This window comes from Macaca nemestrina, chromosome 12, assembly GCF_043159975.1.
Source record: "Macaca nemestrina isolate mMacNem1 chromosome 12, mMacNem.hap1, whole genome shotgun sequence".
In the NCBI taxonomy this organism is placed as follows: domain Eukaryota; kingdom Metazoa; phylum Chordata; class Mammalia; order Primates; family Cercopithecidae; genus Macaca; species Macaca nemestrina.
In genome coordinates, this window is record NC_092136.1 from 111,786,625 (window position 1) to 111,799,770 (window position 13,146).

The following is a 13,146-nucleotide window of genomic DNA, read 5'->3' on the forward strand; positions in this document are numbered from 1 at the left end:
GTTGTTGTTTTAACCAAGATTTAAACATCAAATTTAGTATAGCAACTCAGTTCTACATTTGGGGTGTTGTAGAAGGGTCTTAAAAAGAATTATTTTGGGCTGAGTACAGTGGCTCATGCCTGTAATCCCAGCACTTGGGGAGGCTGAGGCGAATGGATCACTTGAGGTTAGGAGTTCGAGACCAGCCTGACCAACATGGTGAAACACTGCCCCTACCAAAAACACAAAAATTAGCTGAGCGTGGTGGCTCACGCCTGTAATCCCAGCTACTCAGGAGGCTGAGGCAGGGGAATCGCTTGAACCTGGGAGGTGGAGGTTGCAGTGAGCTGACATCATGCCACTGCACTCTAGCCTGGGCGACAGAGCGAGACTCTATCTCAAAAAATAATAATAATGAATAAAATAAAGAATTATTTATCTAAAGTCTACAACCACTCTGGCCTTCCCTTCCTTCTGTCGTTGTAGCAAGACTGCAGAATCCAGCATAACTTAGGCTAGGTTTGGCTAGACGCTTTCTGGGTAAAGCCAGGTAATCAGAGTCATATAGTGCAACTTTGCTGTGACCTTAGTGAACATCCGCTCTTGAGGACTACAAAAACAAATATAACTTTAAAAAATTATTGTAGAGAATTTAAAACATAAAACCAAAGTAGACAGACTAGTCTAATGAACTCCCATGTATCATTACCCAGTATCAACTATTTATGACTAATCTTATCTACTTCTACTTTATCTTATTGAATTAATTTTGGAGCAGATCTTAGAATTTAATCTATAAAAATCTTGGTGGGCTGGGTGCAGTGGCTCACACTTGTAACCCCAGCACTTTGGGAGGCTGAGGTGGGTGGATCACCTGAGGTCAGGAGTTCAAGACCAGCCTGGCCAACGTGATGAAACTGTGTCTTCTAAAAATACAAAAATTAGCCAGCCTTGGTGGTGGGGACCTGTAATCCCAGCTACTTGGGAGGCTGAGGCAGGAGAATCACTTGAACCCAGGGGGCAGAGGTTGCAGTGAGCTAAGATGGTGCCATTACACTCCAGCCTGTGTGACAAGAGTGAAACTCCATCTCAAAGAAAAGAAAAAAAAAATCTCGATATACTGACTGGGCACAGTGACTCACACCTTCTAATCCCAGCACTTTGGGAGGCTAAGGCAGGAGGACAGCTTGAGGCTGGTAGTTCAAAACCAGCCTGGGCAACATAGCAAGACCCCATCTCTACCAACTTTTTTTTTAAGATTTCAGTATATTTCTCAAAAAGATAAGGACTGTCAGTTGTCCACTCTCCCACAACAAAGGTCACTAAGGAATCCTGTTGACTAAACAAAGCTCATTAAACCTATTGTAGCGTAGCAAAGGAGACCATCAACTTGACACAGAGTCTTGGTAATTAATCAAAGGGAGGATGTTAGAGTAAGTATTTATAAGGATTTGAGATAAGGGTCCAACTGGTTTAAAATGGATCTTTCAAAGTAGGGAACTAGTAGAGACTGAAAAAGGGTTGTGAATAGCTTAGGTTTGGTAAACTTAGGAAAACAACAGTCTTAATTTTAATACGGTTAAACCGATCAGTATTTCCTATTTTTTTTATGTACTGTGTAAGAAGACACTATAATATATGGGCATTATTTGAGAGATATTGCCCATATGTTGTCCTCTTAAACAAGGAGATATTTTTCATCTCCCATATATTACCTCTCAAACCTTTGTTACTCTAGTTTCCAGATGATAGATCTGGAATTTATGTTGTTATTCAGTAGTGAGGAAGTTTCTTTCTCTTCTAAATGGCTATCAAGTTGTCCCACCATTAGTTATTGAAAAGACCATAATTTCTTCACTGCTATTCAATGCCATTTTTATTGTAAAACTATGTACATGTAGGTCTGTTTCTGGGCTACTATATTCTCTTAGTTTAATTGTCATTCCTTGTATTATCTTAGTTATGATGCCTTGATAGCACCATCTTAATTATGATTTTATTACATTATTATTATTTTATATCTTAATACCTAATAGATCAAATGCTTTCTTCTTGTTTTCAAGAATATTAGTTATTATGTTTGAACTTTTGCATTTCCATATAAAATTTAGAATCAGCTTGCTCCATAAAATGACACTGTTAGGATACTGATTGACACTGTATTGCATCGTTAGGTCAGTTTTAGAATTTGAGTTCTCATTAATTCTAATAATTTATTTGTATGTTCTTAAAATATAAATATTGTTTTATAGGCACTTTTTTTAAATTATACTTTAAGTTCTAGGGTACATGTGTACAACGTGCAGGTTTGTTACATATGTATACTTGTGCCATGTTGGTGTGCTGCACCCATCAACTCATCAGCACCCCTCAACTCGTCATTTACATCAGGTATAATTCCCAATGCCATCTCTCCCCCCGCCCCCTTCCCCATAATAGGCCCCGGTATAGGCACTTATTTTAAGTTTACATATTATATGTCTTACTCTATTTCCTAGGTATCTAGCACATTTTAAAAATTGAGGAAAAATATACATAACACGGCCAGGCGCAGTGGCTCATGCCTGTAATCCCAGCACTTTGGGAGGCCGAGGCTGGAGGATCACTTGAAGTCATGGGTTTGAGAGCAGCCTGGCCAGTGTGGCGAAAGTTTGTCTCTACTAAAGATACAAAATTTAGCTGGGCGTGGTGGCGGGTGCCTGTAATCCCAGCTACTCCGGAGACTGAGGCAGGAGAATCTCTTGAACCCAGGAGGCAGAGGTTGCAGTGAGCCGAGATCACACCCACTGCACTCCAGCCTAGGTGACAGAGTGAGACTCCGTCTCAAAAATATATGTGTGTGTGTGTGTGTGTGTGTGTGTGTATAAACATAACGTATAATTTACCATTTTAGCTTTTTGTTGTTGTTCATAGAGACAGGGTTTCACCATATTGCCCAGGTTGGACTCAGACTCCTGACCTCAAACAGTCCACCTGCCTCAGCCTCCCAAAGTGCTGGGATTACAGGCATGAGCCACCATGTGTGGCCCATTGTAGCTATTTTTAAGTGTATAATTTAGTGGCATTAAGTATTTTCACACTGTTGTGCCATGTTCACAATGTTGTGCAACCATCACCACTATCAATTTCCAGAACTTTCTCATCATCCCGAACTAAAACTCTGTACCTATAAAACAATAACAGCTCATTCCCTGACCCCCACTCCCTCAACTCTTGGTAACCTGTATTCTACTTTCTGTCTCTATGAATTTACCTGTTCTAGGTACCTCATTTAAGTAGAATTGTGTAATATTTGTCCTTTTGTGTCTGGCTTATAGTATTTTCAAGGCTCATTTATGTTATACCATGTATCTTATTTTTTGTTTTGAGACAGTCTCTGTCACCCAGGTTGGAGTGCAGTGGTGTGATCATAGCTCACTACAACCTCAAACTTATGGGCTCCAGGGATCCTCCACTCTCAGCCTCCCAAGTATCTGGACTACAGGTGCGTTCCACCATGCTCAGCTAATTTTTCAAAACAAATTTGTGTAGGGAGTAGGGACAGGGTCTCATTTTGTTTCCCAGGCTGGTGTCAAACTCCTGGGTTCAAGCGATCCTCCCACCTCAGCCTCCTCTTCTTTAAGATTGAATAGGCTGGGCACAGTGCCTCACACCTGTAATCCCAACACTTTGGGAGGCCAAGGCAGGCAGATTGTGAGGTCAAGAGATTGAGACCATCCTGGCCAACATGATGAAACCCCGTTTCTAAAAAAAAATACAAAAATTAGCTAGGCGTGGTGGCGCCCACCTGTAATCCCAGGTACTCAGGAGGCTGAGGCAGGAGAATCACTTGAACCTGGGAGGAGGAGGTTGCATTGAGCCGAGATTGCACCACTGCACTCCAGCCTGGTGAGAGAGGAGACTCCGTCTCAAAAAAAAAAAAAAAAAGATTGAATAATATTCCATGCCTGTATATTCCACAGTTTGCTTCTCCATCGTCTGTTGATGGATACTTGGGTTGTTTTCATCTTTTAGTTATTGTGAATTATGCTGTTATGAACATTGATATACAAGTTTCTGTTTGTGTCCCTGCTTTCAGTTCTTTGAGGTATACATTCAGAAGTGGAATGCTGGATCATACCATAATTCTATATGTTTTCGTTTTGTTTTTTTGTTGTTGTTGTTGTTGATTGTTTTTATTTGAGACAGAGTCTTGCTCTGTCACCCAGGCTGGAGTGCAGTGGCGTGATCTTGGCTCACTGCAACCTCTGTTTCATGGGTTCAAGCGATTCTCCTGCCTTAGTCACCCAGGTAGCTGGGACTACAGGCACACACCACCACACCGCACCAATTTTTGTACTTTTAGTAGAGACAAAGTTTCACCATATTGGCCAGCTGATCTCGAACTCGTGACTTCAAGTGATCTGCCCACCTCGGCCTCCCATGGTGCTGGGATTACAAGTGTGAGCCACCACGCCTGGCTGATAATTCTAGTTTAACAATTTGAAAATGCCAAACTTTTCCATAATGGCTGTACCATTTTATATTCCTACCAGTAATACACGAGGGTTTCAATTTCTCCATATTCTCATCAATGCTTATTTTGTTTTTGTTTGCATCTTATAATAGCCATGTTAGTGGATATAAAGTGGTATTCCATGGTGGTTTTGATTCATATTTTCCCTAATGGCTAATGATTAAACATCTCTTGTTCCTTTTTTTTTTTTTTTTTTTGAGACAGAATCTCGCTCTGTTGCCCTCTGTCGCCCAGGCTGGAGTGCAGTGGCACCATGTTGGCTCACTGCAACCTCTGCCTCCCGGGTTCAAGCAATTCTCCTACCTCAGCTTCCCAAGTAGCTGGGACTACAGATGCGCACCACTGTGCCCGGTTAATTTTTGTATTTTTAGTAGAGACGGGGTTTCACCATGTTAGCTAGGCTGGTCTTAAACTCCTGACCTCAGGTGATCCAACCGCCTAGGCCTCCCAAAGTGCTGGGATTGCAGGCTTGGCCTTGAACATCTTTCTGTGTGCTTTTTGGCTATTCATGTATCTTCTTTGGAGAAATGTTTATTCAAGTTCCTTGCCCACTTGTGAATTAGGTTGTTTGTTTATTTGTTGTTGAGTTGTAGGAGTTCTTTATACATACTTACATGTTCCAGATACTAATTTCTAATCAGATATAAGGTTTGCAAATATTTTCTTTGATTGTGTAGATTGTTGTTTCTCTCTCTCTCTCTCTCTCTTTTTTTAACGTAAATTAACGCATTTATTATAGGCCAGTGATGTCTCAAAGAGTAGAGGAGCGTCTACTCGTCTTTCAATTCCTTCAGTTTTCTGATGGCAGACTTTACCATGACAGCCGAAGTGGTATTGTAAGTCCCCGCACTGCCAGCTACTGTCTTCATGCAGGAACCACAGTGCCTGATTTTCACAGCTCATCTCTTCATCTTGGTTTTGCCATAGAAAGAGCAAGTGTACTTGGCGTGCAGGCCGATTTCAATTTCCTTCACCATTTTCCAGAGGGAAGCCCCACAGTGGGTCCTGTATTTACCAACTATTCCGACTTTCTTTTTTTTTTTTTCTTTTTTCCTGAGGTGGAGTCTCACTCTGTCGCCCAGGTTGGAGTGCAGTGGTGCAATCTTGACTCACTGCAAGCTCCGCCTCCCAGGCTCAAGCTATTCTCCTGCCTCAGACTCCCCAGGAGCTGGGACTACAGGTGTGTGCCACCATGCCTGGCTAATTTTTGTATTTTGATTAGAGATGGGGTTTCACCATGTTGGTCAGGCTCGAACTCCTGACCTCAAGTGATCCAGCCACCTCGGCCTCCCAAAGTGCTGGGATTCCAGGTGTGAGCCACCGCTCCCAGCCTCATTCCAACTTCCTTGGTGCGTTTGGCCATGTCACCGCAAACTATGTCTGAGCCCAGAGAGGAAGATGTTGTTTCACTCTCTAGATACTGTCCCTTGATGCACAAAAGTTTTTAATGTTGATAAGTCCAATTTATCTATTTTTTGTTGGTGGTGCCTATGCTTCTGATGTTATATCCAAGAAACCATTGCCAAATACAGTGTTACAAAGCTTTCCCCCTATTTTCTTCTAAGAGTTTTATAGTTTTAGTTCTTACAAAATAGGTCTTTGGCTGGGCGCAGTGACTCATGCCTGTAATCCCAGCACTTTGGGAGGTCGAGGCAGGTGGATCACCTGAGGTCAGCATTTCAAGACCAGCCTGGCCAACATGGTGAAACCTGTCTCTACTAAAATTCAAAACTAGCTGGGCATGGTGGTGCATGCCTATAATCCCAGCTACTTGGGAGGCTGAGACAGGAGAATTGCTTGAACCCAGGAGGTAGAGGTTGCAGTGAGCCAAGATCACGCCATGCACTCCAGCCTGGGCAACAAGAGCAACACTGTGTCTCAAAAAAAAATTAATTAAAAATAAATAAATAAAGTAGGTCTTCGATAGTTTTGGAATTATTTTTTATCTATAGTATAAGGTATGTATAAGGTATGGGTCCAACTTCATTCTTTTGCAAGTGAATATTCAGTTTTCCCAGCACCATTTGTTGGAGAGACTGTCCTTTCCCCATTGAATGATCTTGTCGCCCTTGTTGGAAATCACAAGCCCATATGCACTAAGGTTTATTTCTGGACTCTATATTCTATTACATTGATCTACATTCTGCCTTTTTGCCAATATTACACCATTTTGATTACTGTAGTTTTGTAATAAGTTTTGAAATCAGAAAGTCTAAGTCTTCCCACTTTGTTCTTTTTCAAGATTTTTTCAGCTTTCAGGGTCCCTTGAGATTCCATATGAATTTTAGGACAGATTTTTTTTTTCTGCAAAGTCATTGGAATTTTGATAGGGATTGCATTGACTCTGTAATCAGTATGGCTAATATTGATATCTTAACAATATTAAGTCTTCCAATTCATGAACACAGATGTCTTTCCATTTATTTATGTCTTCTTAATTTCTTTCAGCAATACGTTACAGTTTTCAGTGTATAAGTCTTTTACCTTTTTGGTTTATTCCTAAGTATTTTAGTCTTTTTGATGTTATTGTAAATAGTATTGTTGTCTTAATCTTTATTTCAGGTTATTAATTGTTAGTGTATAGAAATGAAACTGATTTTTGTTTGTTGGTTTTGTGTCCTGCCACTTTGCTGAATTTGTATATTAGCTCTGGTGTGTGTGTGTGTATAATCTTTAGGGTTTTCTGCATGTAAGATCATGTCATCTACAAACAGATAATTTTACTTCTTCCTTTCCAATGTGGATACTTTTATTTCTTACTTAATTGCTCTGAACAGAACTTCTAATAATACACTGAGTAGAAGTGGCAAAAGTGGGTATCCTTGTCTTGATCCTGATCTTAAAGGAAAACCGTTTATTTTTTTTCCAAGAACCGGCAATAGACTGAAACTTTTAATTTTGGGGGGAGTTTCAGTTTTTTTGTTTGTTTGTTTGTTTGATTGATTTTTATTTGTTGAGACAGGGTCAAGTGCTAGAGTGTAGTGGCACGATCTTGGCTCACCGCAACCTCTGCTTCCCAGACTCAAGCAATACTCTCACCTCAGCCTACTGAGTAGCTGGGACTACAGGTGCATGCCACCAGGCTCAGCTAATTTTTGTAGTTTTTGTAGTGACGAGGTTTCGCCATACTGCCAAGGCTGGTCTTGAACTCCTGGGCTCAAGTGATCCTCCAGCCTCGGCCTCCCAAAGTGCTGAGATTACAGGTGTGAGCCTCCACACCTGTCCGAAATTTTGAATTTTTATCATTGAGTTTGGTGTTTGCTGTGGGTTTTTCATATGTGGTCTTTATTATGTTGAGGTAGTTTCCTTCTACTCCTAGTTTGTTGAGTGTTTTTATCGCATAAGGGTTTTGAATTCTGTCAAATGCGTTTTCTGCATTAACTGAGATGATCCTGTGGGATTTTTTTCCCCTCTATTTTGTCAATGTGGTGTATTGTATCAATTGATTTTAATATGTTGACTCAAACTTGCATTTCAAGAATATATATAATCCTTTTAATATCCTGCTGAATTTGGTTTGCTAGTATTTTGTTGAAGATTTATGTGGTATATTGGTCTGTAGTTTTCTTTTCTTGTAATGTCTTTGTCTGGCTTCAGTATCAGGGTAATGCTGGTTTTCTGGAATGAGTTAGGAAGTATTCCTCCTCTTTGCTTTTTTTGAAAAAGCTTGAGGAGGACTGATGTTAATTCTTATATAAATATTTGGTAGAACTCATCAGTGAAGCCATCTGGTCCAGGGCTTTCATTGTTGGGGTATTTTGATTACTAATTCAAACCCCTTACTCTAAATTATAGATCTATTCAGATTTTCTATTTCTTAATGAGTCAGTTTTGGTAAACTATGTGTTTCTAGGAATTTATCTGTTTGACCTATGTTTCCAATTTGCTAGCAGATAATTGTACATAGTATTCTCATATAATCTTTTTTATTTCTGTTTGCATCTGCAATAATGTCCCCGCATTTTTCTGATTTTAGTAATTTGATTTTCTGTCTTTTTTTCTTAGTCAATCTAGGTAAGGCTTGTCAATTTTTTTGATCTTTTCAAAGGAACAACTTTTGGTTTAATTGACTTCCTTTATTTTTCTGTTCTCTCTTTTATTTATCTCTGCTCTTTTATTATTTTCTTTCTTCTTCTAGCTTTGCTTTGGATTTGCTTTTCTTTTTCTAGTTCCTTATGATGTAAAATTAGTTTTTTAATTTGCAATTTTTCTTTATTTTCATTGTACAGTAGGTCTTCAAATAATGGTGTTTTATTTAACATTGTATCATTATTAGGTTGATGAGAAAAATGAATTACTTCCCTGCTGGGACAGTGTCTGTGTAGAGTTTGCATGTTCTCCCCAAGTCTGCGTGGGTTTTCTTTGGGTACTCTAGGTTCCTCCTACATCCCAAAGATGTGCACATTAGGTGAACTGGAATTTCTAAATGGTCCCAGTCTGAATGAGTGGGGGCGTACATGGCATCCCATCCAGGGTCAGTTCCCTCTTTGTGCCCTGAGCTTCCAGGATAGGTTCCAGCCACCTATGACCCTGAACTGGAATAAGCCAGTCAGAAAATGAATGAACGAACGAATGAATGAATGAATGAATGAATGAATGAATGAATACAAAGTTTATAAAATAAAAATTCATAAAGCCTACAATAATCATACAGATGCACAACATAAGCAATGCTATAATAGAAAGCATTCAGCGAGGCCTCCAGATTTGTGATTGTTTGCCTTTGAACTGCGTGGTGGTAGGAGATGCTCCTTACAGTTTTCACTTTGCAAACATTTATTCCTTCATTTAACTCACCACTGCTACAAATACTGTCACTCACTGACTTAGCAAAAATTGGGTAAATAATTACCTTACTTATTTTTAATAATCTTTCCTTTCTTTCTTTTTTTTTTTGTTTGAGATGGAGTTTCGCTTTTCTTGCCCAGCCTGGAGTGCGGTGATGCAATCTCAGCTCACTGCAACCTCCGCCTTCTGGTTTCAAGAGATTCTCCTGCCTCAGCCTCCCAAGTAGCTGGGATTACAGGTGCCTGCCACCATGCCTGGCTAATTTTTGTATTTTAAGTAGAAACGGGGTTTCACCGTGTTGGCCAGACTGGTCTCAAACTCCTGACCTCGTGATCCGCCCGCCTCGGCCTCCCAAAGTGCTGGGATTACAGGCGTGAGCACCATGCCCGGCCAGTAATCTTTCTTAAATGTATGTATACTTCACATTTATCTTGATGTTTAATATTAGAAGTATGGAGGAATCATATTACCTGACTTCAAATTATGCTAAAGAGCTATAGTAACCAAAACAACATGATACTGGCATAGAAACAGACACATAGACCAGTGGAACAGAGTAAGGAAGCCAGAAACAAATCCACACGCCTACAGTGAACTCATTTTCGACAAAGGTGCCAAGAACATAAACTGGGGGAAAGACAGTCTCTTTAATAAATAAATAATAATAAAGAAACAGTCTCATTTGTTAAAGAGACTGTTATCCTGCTGGGGAAACAGGATATCCATATGCATAAGAATGAAACTAGACTCCTATCTCTTGCCATATACAAGAATTAAACGAAAACAGATTAAAGACTTAAAGCTAAGACCTCAAACTTTGAAACTACTATAAGAAAACACTGGGGAAACTCATAGACATTGGCCTAGGTAAAAGTTTCTTGAGTTGTACCCTACAAACACAGGCAACCAAAGCAAAAATGGACAAATGGGATCACAAATTAAAAGTCTTCTGCACAGCCAGGCACAGTGGCCCACGTCTGTAATCCCAGCATTTTGGGAGGCTGAGGCGGGCAGATCACCTGAGGTCAGGAGTTCGAGACCAGCCTGACCAACATTGAGTAACCCCGTCTCTACTAAAAAAAAAAAATACAAAATAAGCTGGGCGTGGTGGCCCATGCCTGTAATGCCAGCTACTCGGGAGGCTGAGGCAGGAGAATCTCTTGAACCCGGGAAGTGGAGGTTGCAGTGACCAAGATTGTGCCATTGCATTCCAGCAACCTGGGCAACAAGAGTGAAACTCCGTCTCAAGGAAAAAAAAAAAAGCTTTGCACAGCAAAGGAAACAAAGTGAAGACACAATCCACAGAATAGGAGAAAATATTTACAAACTACTCATCTGACAAGAGATTAATAACCAGAATATAAAAGGAGCTCAAACAACTCTATAAGAAAAACCTAATAATCTGATTTAAAATGGGCAAAAACTGAATACACATTTCTCAAAAGACACCATGGAAAACAAACATATGAAAAGGTGCTCAACATCATTGATCATCAGAGAAGTGCAGATCAAAACTGCAATGAAATGTTAAAATGGCTTTTGTCCAAAACACAGGCAGTCACAAATGCTGGAAGAATGTGGATAAAAGGGAACCCTTGTACACTGTTGGTGGGAATATAAATTAGTACAACTACTTTAGATAACAGTTTGGAGGTTCCTCAAAAAACTAAAAATAGAGCCACCATATGATCCAGCAATTCCATTGCTGGGTGTATATCCCAAAGAAAGGAAATCAGTATATGAAAGAGATATCTGCACTCACATGTTTGTGGTAGCTCTGTTCACAATAGCCAAGATTTGGAAGCAACCTAAATGTCTGTCAACAGATGAATGGATAAAGACAATATGGTACTTACACACAATGGAGTACTAGTCAGCCATAAGAGAGATTGAGATACTGTCATTTGTAACAACCTGGATGGAACTCTGGAAGTCATTATGTTAAGTGAAATAAACCAGACACAGAAAGACAAACATCGCATGTTCCTACTTACTGTGGAATCTAAACTTGAAACAATTGAACTCATAGCAATAGAATAGAAGGATGGTTACCAGAGGCTGGGAAGGGTAGTGTGGGTTGGGGGAAGGTGGGGATGGTTAATGGACTCAAAAAAAAAAAAAACATAGAAAGAATGAATAAAACTATATGATAGCACAATAGGGTGACTATAATCATTAATAATTTAACTGTACTTTGTGTATGTGTATGTGTGTATGTGTGTGTGTGACAGGGTCTCACTCTGTCACCCAAGCTGGAGTGCAGTGGCGCAATCTCGGCTCACTGCAGCCTCTGCCTGCTGGGTTCAAGTGATTCTTCTGCCTCAGTCTCCCGAGTAGCTGGGACTACAGCTGCACACCACCACGCCTGGCTAATTCTTGTATTTTTAGTAGAGATGGGGTTTCGCCATGTTGGCCAGGCTGGTCACAAACTCCTGACCTCAAGTGATCCACCCGCCTCAGCCTGGGATTACAGGCATGAGCCACCACACTGGCCCAGCTGTACATTTTAAAATGACAAAAAAAGAATAATTGGATTGTTTGTAACACAAAAGATAAATGCTTGAGGAGATGGATACCCCATTATTCATTATATGATTATTATGCATTGCATGCCTGTATCAAAACAACTCACGCACCCCATAAATATATATACCTACTATGTACCCACAAAAATTAAAATTAAAAAAAAAATTAGAAGTGTTTTTGGTTTCTATTTAGAAGTTTCATGATGTTTTCGTGACCAGAAGTATGTTTTTGTTTAGCGATGTTTTCTTTTTTTTTTTTTTTTTTTTTTGAGACGGAGTCTCGCTCTGCCGCCCAGGCTGGAGTGCAGTGGCCGGATCTCAGCTCACTGCAAGCTCCGCCTCCCGGGTTCACGCCATTCTCCTGCCTCAGCCTCCCGAGTAGTTGGGACTACAGGCGCCTGCCACCGCGCCCGGCTAGTTTTTTGTATTTTTTAGTAGAGACGGGGTTTCACCGTGTTGGCCAGGATGGTCTCGATCTCCTGGCCTCGTGATCCGCCCGTCTCGGCCTCCCAAAGTGCTGGGATTACAGGCTTGAGCCACCGCGCCCGGCCTTAGCGATGTTTTCATGACCAGAAACATAGTTTTGTTTACATCAGCCTATGGTAAAATTGTTATTAAAGTCACAGTTTCCAAGAACCTATCAACAGTGTTAAGGACTTACTGTATGTGTTTACAGATATAAATTTCTCTTTAGTATTGCTTTTACTGCACTCCATAAGTTTCGGTATGTTGTGTCCTCTTTTTCTTTTCTTATTTATTTATTTATTTATTTTTGAGACAGAGTCTGGCTCTGTTGCCCAGGCCAGAGTGCACTGGTATGATCTCGGTTCACTGCAACCTCTGTCTCCAGGATTCAGGTGATTCTCCCGTCTCAGTCTCCTGAGTAGTTGGGATTACAGGCGCCCGCCACCACGCCCAGCTAATTTTTGTATTTTTAGTAGAGACAGGGTTTCACCATCTTGACCTCAAGTAATCCACCTGCCTTGGCCTCCCAAAGTGCTGGGGTTACAGGCATGAGTCACTGTGCCCAGTCTCTCTTTCTTTTATTTTCTTTTTTTGAGACAGGGTCTCTGTCTCTCTCTTTCTTTCTTTCTTTTCTTTCTTTCTTTTCTTTTCTCTTTCTTTCTTTCTTTCTTTCTTTCTTTCTTTCCTTCCTTCCTTCCTTCCTTCCTTCCTTCCTTCCTTCCTTCCTTCCTTCCTTCCTTCCTTCCTTCCTTCCTTCCTTCCTTCTTTTCTTTCTTTCTTTCTTTCTTTCTTTCTTTCTTTCTTTCTTTCTTTCTTTCTTTCTTTCTTTCTTTCTTTCTTTCTTTCTTTCTTTCTTTCTTTCTTTCTTTTCTT

At 40.4% G+C, this 13,146-nt stretch overlaps 1 pseudogene; it reads right to left on the reverse strand.

The window, feature by feature from the left end:
- Positions 1–136: 136 nt before the first annotated feature.
- Positions 137–8,954, reverse strand: LOC139357698 (putative ribosomal protein eL43-like; annotated as a pseudogene).
- Positions 8,955–13,146: the final 4,192 nt, after the last annotated feature.